This window comes from Rhipicephalus sanguineus, chromosome 4 (genome assembly GCF_013339695.2).
Source record: "Rhipicephalus sanguineus isolate Rsan-2018 chromosome 4, BIME_Rsan_1.4, whole genome shotgun sequence".
In the NCBI taxonomy this organism is placed as follows: Eukaryota; Metazoa; Arthropoda; class Arachnida; order Ixodida; family Ixodidae; genus Rhipicephalus; species Rhipicephalus sanguineus.
In genome coordinates this window covers 71,338,658-71,344,657 of record NC_051179.1, presented here as the reverse complement: position 1 = coordinate 71,344,657, position 6,000 = coordinate 71,338,658, and the positions used below count along the sequence as shown (strand labels likewise).

The 6,000-nt window shown below is 46.3% G+C and overlaps 10 non-coding genes across 10 annotated transcripts; all 10 read left to right on the top strand.

Annotated features, from left to right (window-relative positions):
- Positions 1-4,338: 4,338 nt before the first annotated feature.
- Positions 4,339-4,409, top strand: Trnae-uuc (transfer RNA glutamic acid (anticodon UUC)). The gene has a single exon. It is a non-coding gene; the product is annotated as a tRNA-Glu (tRNA).
- Positions 4,410-4,415: 6 nt separating this feature from the next.
- Positions 4,416-4,487, top strand: Trnaq-cug (transfer RNA glutamine (anticodon CUG)). The gene has a single exon. It is a non-coding gene; the product is annotated as a tRNA-Gln (tRNA).
- Positions 4,488-4,590: 103 nt separating this feature from the next.
- On the top strand, positions 4,591-4,662 carry Trnae-uuc (transfer RNA glutamic acid (anticodon UUC)). The gene has a single exon. It is a non-coding gene; the product is annotated as a tRNA-Glu (tRNA).
- Positions 4,663-4,667: 5 nt separating this feature from the next.
- On the top strand, positions 4,668-4,739 carry Trnaq-cug (transfer RNA glutamine (anticodon CUG)). The gene has a single exon. It is a non-coding gene; the product is annotated as a tRNA-Gln (tRNA).
- Positions 4,740-4,837: 98 nt separating this feature from the next.
- On the top strand, positions 4,838-4,909 carry Trnae-uuc (transfer RNA glutamic acid (anticodon UUC)). Its single transcript has one exon. It is a non-coding gene; the product is annotated as a tRNA-Glu (tRNA).
- Positions 4,910-4,915: 6 nt separating this feature from the next.
- On the top strand, positions 4,916-4,987 carry Trnaq-cug (transfer RNA glutamine (anticodon CUG)). The gene has a single exon. It is a non-coding gene; the product is annotated as a tRNA-Gln (tRNA).
- A 100-nt stretch (positions 4,988-5,087) lies between these two features.
- Positions 5,088-5,159, top strand: Trnae-uuc (transfer RNA glutamic acid (anticodon UUC)). The gene has a single exon. It is a non-coding gene; the product is annotated as a tRNA-Glu (tRNA).
- Positions 5,160-5,165: 6 nt separating this feature from the next.
- Trnaq-cug (transfer RNA glutamine (anticodon CUG)) lies at positions 5,166-5,237 on the top strand. The gene has a single exon. It is a non-coding gene; the product is annotated as a tRNA-Gln (tRNA).
- A 105-nt stretch (positions 5,238-5,342) lies between these two features.
- On the top strand, positions 5,343-5,414 carry Trnae-uuc (transfer RNA glutamic acid (anticodon UUC)). Its single transcript has one exon. It is a non-coding gene; the product is annotated as a tRNA-Glu (tRNA).
- A 6-nt stretch (positions 5,415-5,420) lies between these two features.
- Positions 5,421-5,492, top strand: Trnaq-cug (transfer RNA glutamine (anticodon CUG)). The gene has a single exon. It is a non-coding gene; the product is annotated as a tRNA-Gln (tRNA).
- The last annotated feature ends 508 nt before the right edge of the window (positions 5,493-6,000 follow it).

The window sequence follows — 6,000 nt, the reverse complement described above, 5'->3', positions numbered from 1 at the left end:
CGGAGAACTTGCTCTCGTCGTAATTCCTGGAAAGGCCCCCCTTTGTTTGCGCTGCCAAGGAAAAGGTCACATCCGCCGTGACTGCCGAATCCCTCGATGCCAGCGGTGCCGACGGTTTGGCCACGACGAAGCCCAGTGTGTGCCTACGTATGCGAACATAACGGGACCAGCGAAAAGCAAAGATGCTTCTGAAAATTTCATGGACGAAGCTGAAGCCGAAGAAGCAGCAGCGATGGCGCCGGAGAAACCCAAAAAGCCGGAAACGCCCCCCAGTACGACGGTGAAACAGGTGTTGATAGCGAGCGACCAAAGGAAGTCGAAAGAAACGTCAGCAGAACCAAAAAGTAAGGCACCCCAATATAACACGACCGAAAATCGTGTGGTAGAAGCGGCTGCGCCGTGCGACCCTTCGAAAGATGAGAGTGTAGCCATGGAAGGCATCGCATCGATGTCCGCCAAACGAGGGCATAACGAAACCTTCGAAGACTCGGACCTTCCTAAAGATGCAAGCGGCGGCCCTCCGCCACCTAAATCGGCTCTGATGCGACGAATGTCGTTCAAGCCGAAACCGAACATTCCTCCTGACGGACGACCAGAGGCGAAACCGCCGAGCTAAAGGCGGGGCCTCGCTTCCCTTGTGCAAGCCAGCGACATGCCTCCTCTAAAACAAAGACGTTTAGACCCTGCTGCGGAGTCCAGCCACCGGACATCTGTTGAGAGGGAAGACACGGGACAGCTGGATGATGCCGACTGTGAATTGCCTCAGCACGGTGAACCCACTTATACATCTCTGCGCTCCGAGGTAAACGCTGTGCGATCTAAGTGCTCCTCACAAATTAAGAACGGAAAGCTTGCCGTGTCCTTACGAATCGCCACTTTGAATGTACGCGGACTAGCAGCCAAGAAGCGTCAAAGTCAAATTAATCGTCTCTTTCTCGAAAATAACTTAGATCTGGCAGCTGTGCAAGAAACCAAGATTGAAAGTGAGGAGCACACGGATCGTATGGTGGAAACTTTTCGAAGACACTATAATGTTTGTGTGAGCCACTCAAAAGGTACATCCGGGGCTGCGCAATTTATATAAGAAACAACGTAGGCATTGAAAGTGAAAAAGTTGTAGCGTCAGAGGAGGGGCGCTTGATTGTGCTTGACTTTTTGTATTCTGGAAAGGAATGGCGTGTTATTTGTATTTATGCACCAAACACTGATAATGAACGTGTTGTATTGTTTGAAAGAGTAGAACAGTTTCTGAAATGTGAAAAATGCCTTATCATGCTAGGTGATTTTAACTGTGTTGCATGGCTGAAGATAGAACTAGAAGTGTGCCTGCACGAGATAAAAGTGAGCGACTACTCATTTCGCTGCTGGAAGAATATTACATGGAAGATTTAGGATACCTACTTTCAAAAGTAGGCCGTCCTACTTTCACGCATTACCAACGCGGAAGCTGTGGCTAGGCTGGATAGGATATACGCTACGGTCTCTCTTGCCAAAGAGTGTGTTAACCTCGAAGTTAAACACGTATCTTTTAGCGACCATAGCCTTGTAACCAGCCACACTTGGAACCAATTTAAAAAAGAGCCGGTTCAACTGGGAACTATGGAAGTTCAACGTGAAACTCTTAGAAGACGAAACATTTACACAAAGTGTAAAACAAAGAATCGAAGACATGGTATCGACAAAAACACACGGATGGATAGCGGAGTGGGAAAACTTTAAAAACGCGGTCAAAATGACTGCGATTGAAAGGGGAAGCATACTTTATCAGAAAGAAAAGACTAAAGAGAAAGAACTTCAATGTCAGCTCAATTATCTTATGTGCATGGAAAGTGCAAATCCCGGCTTATATACAAAAGAAATACGCGAGGTAAAAAACAAGCTTGAACTTATCGCAACAGAGAAGTACAAAGCAGCAGTGATAAGAGCACGAGCTGAAAAGATATGGATGGGTGAAACGCCCAACAAGCGTGCGCTGTGCGACGAAATAAGATATTCAGTCAAAAATGAAATACGCCAGATTCATTATCACAATGAAGTGACGTGTGAAAAGAGTAAAATCGAAGATGCATTTGTAGAATACTACAGTGAGTTATTCATGAATAAAACGAACCATGCAGCTGGTTCTAAAGCTGCGATCATTAATTTAATGCCAAAGCTTGAAAATGACATCAAAACGCGAATGGAGCTGCCAATAAGTGTGAACGAAGTGAGAAACGCTATTAAGGAACTGGCCGTAGGGAAAACTCCTGGACCCGATGGATTAGGGGCCGCCTTTTACAAAACGTTTATTGAAGAGATTAGTCCAATTTTGCACAAGGTGATCAGTGAGGCGTACGAAAACAAAGCGTTGCCTCCCTCCTTTCTATCTGCTCATATGGTCCTAATACCAAAGACAGATAATCCAGACAAACTAATGTCAGTAGGAGCTTACCGCCCAATAACTCTTACAAACGTAGACTATAAAATATATACAAAAGTTCTAGCCAAACGATTACAAAGCGTTGTCAAGCTGCTCGTAGGACCGCATCAGACGTGCGGCATAAAGGGTCGTTCGATTTGTACCAATGTGCATGTAGCCCGCAGCGTTTTAGAGTGTTGCGATGCCATGGCGGGACGGGTTGCTATGCTTCAACTTGATCTTGCTAAGGCGTTTGACCGTGTCGCACACGAATTTCTTTTTTCTTTGCTTGAACACGTCAACCTCGGAAAAGTAATGCTGGAAGGTTTAAAAATGGCTTACAGTAATTGTACAGTGCGAATAATTGTAAATAAGAACCTTACAAGAAGCATTGACGTCAGGTCATCCATAAAACAAGGCTGTGCGCTGTCTTCTCTGCTTTTTGCGCTATACCTTGAACCTTTCTGTCTCAGCTTAATTAACAACAGCAAAATTAATGGCTTCGTGCTTCAAACGCAACACGTCAAAGTTCTCGCATATGCTGATGACGTTGGTGTTTTCTGCACTGATCGCAAAAGCATAGAAGAGACTATAAGCGTCACCAAAGCATTCTGCGAACAGACAGGATGTGCGATAAACTGGGAGAAGAGCGTCGGTTTCTGGCACGGTACGTGGGACGTTAAGCCGCAATCATTCGCGAGCATCAAATGGTCCAACACACCCTCTGCGTATTTAGGTGTACCCTTGGAACATTACAACCAGACAGGAGATTACTGGGATGACCTGACGTCAAAGGTGAAGGAAAAAGTTGGTGGATGGCAAGGCCGTGAATTGTCAATGTTCGCGCGTGCGAGTGCTTGCAATGTTTTCCTGATTGCAAAAGTGTGGTATGTGCTACAGTTTCTGTCAATGTCTCGCGTAAATGTGCAAAAATTGCACCGTATTTTTGCGGTCTTCATTTGGGGCTCAAACTGGGAAAGAGTCAGCAGAACAAATCTATTTCGTTCACTGAAAGACGGGGGCCTTGGTCTTTCACATCTGTTCATCAGACAAATTGTGTCGCGGTTTGTGTTTTTACGGGACCAGAAAGACCCGTTTTTGAGAACCGTTATGCATGTGAAGTTAAAAAATGCCATTCCTGATTTTGTTGTGTCTAGTGCAGCTGCAATTGACGGCGGTATAAAAGGCTACCTCAAAGAAGTGGTGATGGCATTCAGGATACTTCAAACACGATTTTCACTCGAGTATTTGAGTCTTGTATCAAGAAAAAAGCTGTACAAAGACCTGATCACTGTAATGATGCCCACACCATTATATAGATCACTAAATCATAAAGGCCCCGGGCAAGACGTGCTAAAAAGAGTTAAAAAAATGACCGTTAAAGGATCTATAAAATCGTTTTTCTTTAAAGTACACACGAACACATTGCCTGTGAAAACATGGCTTAAAGACAAAGGCATATTTATACCGTGGACGACAAACTGCACCCTGTGTAACAAACCGGAGACGATCGAACACACATTCATTGACTGCTGGGATCCAATATTTTTTTGGGATGTGTTACAAAGAACCCTGAAGAAAGAGCTACCGATAACACCACATGGAATACGTTATCTTTCAGTGCAGAATGAGTGTGGTGTTCCATACGACATGATAATGTTATTGGGGCTTTACAGCCTCTGGATCACACGCATGGCCGTGAGGCATATGGATTCTAAAGCCAAATCGACACGGGAAAACTTTATTGAATGTGCAATGTATGTGCGCGACACATTTCGAACATTGGATGAACCTCCAGATTGTATGGAGGTATTTGATGAATTGGTGAAAATGAAATGTTTTTAATCCATCACAATGGTCGAGTAGACCAATGTGGTTTTTATACCAATGTATTGCTTTATTTCTGAATAAAAAGGTTAATAAAAAAAAAAAAAAAAAAATCCGGCGTGGTCTAGTGGCTAGGATATCTGGCTTTCACCCAGAAGGCCCGGGTTCGATTCCCGGGTCGGAACGGTTCGGTCTCATGGTGTAATGGTTAGCACTCTGGACTCTGAATCCAGCGATCCGAGTTCAAATCTCGGTGAGACCTGTCTTTTTTTTTTCCCCCTATGGGGAATTCGAAGCCTGGCAGCATCGCCACGTGGGGCACGCATTTAGAAACCGGTTTCAGTACTCGCTCCCCCACCACCATCTCCGGCGTGGTCTAGTGGCTAGGATATCCGGCTTTCACCCAGAAGGCCCGGGTTCGATTCCCGGCGTCGGAACGTTCGGTCTCATGGTGTAATGGTTAGCACTCTGGACTCTGAATCCAGCGATCAGAGTTCAAATCTCGGTGAGACCTAATTTTTTTTTTTCCCTGTGGATTCGAAACCTGGCAGCATCGCCACGTGGGGCACGCATTTAAAAACCGGTTTCAGCGCTCGCTCCCCCACCCCCATCTCCGGCGTGGTCTAGTGGCTAGGATATCTGGCTTTCACCCAGAAGGCCCGGGTTCGATTCCCGGCGTCGGAACGGTTCGGTCTCATGGTGTAATGGTTAGCACTCTGGACTCTGAATCCAGCGATCCGAGTTCAAATCTCGGTGAGACCTGTCTTTTTTTTTTCCCCTATGGGATTCGAAGCCTGGCAGCATCGCCACGTGGGGCACGCATTTAGAAACCGGTTTCAGTACTCGCTCCCCCACCCCCATCTCCGGCGTGGTCTAGTGGCTAGGATATCTGGCTTTCACCCAGAAGGCCCGGGTTCGATTCCCGGCGTCGGAACGGTTCGGTCTCATGGTGTAATGGTTAGCACTCTGGACTCTGAATCCAGCGATCCGAGTTCAAATCTCGGTGAGACCTGTCTTTTTTTTTTTTTCCCTGTGGGGGGGGATTCGAAACCTGGCAGCATCGCCACGTGGTGCACGCATTTAGAAACCTTTCAGCGCTCGCTCCCCTACATCCATCTCCGGCGTGGTCTAGTGGCTAGGATATCTGGCTTTCACCCAGAAGGCCCGGTTTCGATTCCCGGCGTCGGAACGGTTCGGTCTCATGGTGTAATGGTTAGCACTCTGGACTCTGAATCCAGCGAGCCGAGTTCAAATCTCGGTGAGGTCTTTTTTTCTTCCCTATGGATTCGAAACCTGGCAGCATCGCCACGTGGGGCACGCATTTAGAAACCGGTTTCAGCGCTAGCTCCCCTACCTCCATCTCCGGCGTGGTCTAGTGGCTATCTGGCTTTCATGTGTTCCTTCATGGTTGGCTAGGGTAGAACCCTTGCTTACTATGAGGGAACTTTAAATCGCAATGTTCTTCATGCAGCGGTTGACGGTAGATGTGTGCTTACCTCATTGCTGTGCCCTGTAACATAATTCTGTTGTCGCTGCTTGAGTGACGTACAACCGGAAATAAAGAAAAGTCCGGGTTATATTTTCGGCGTCGGAACGTTCGGTCTCATGATGAAATGGACAGGATTCTGAATCCAGCGATCCGAGCTCAAATCGCAGTGAAACCTAACTTTTTATTTTCCCTACCTACGGCGTCCTATCATATAAGACTAAAGTAAACAATGAGAAAACAAGATAAGTTAGTAAAAAAGAAAACAAAGACGAAACAAAAAATATAT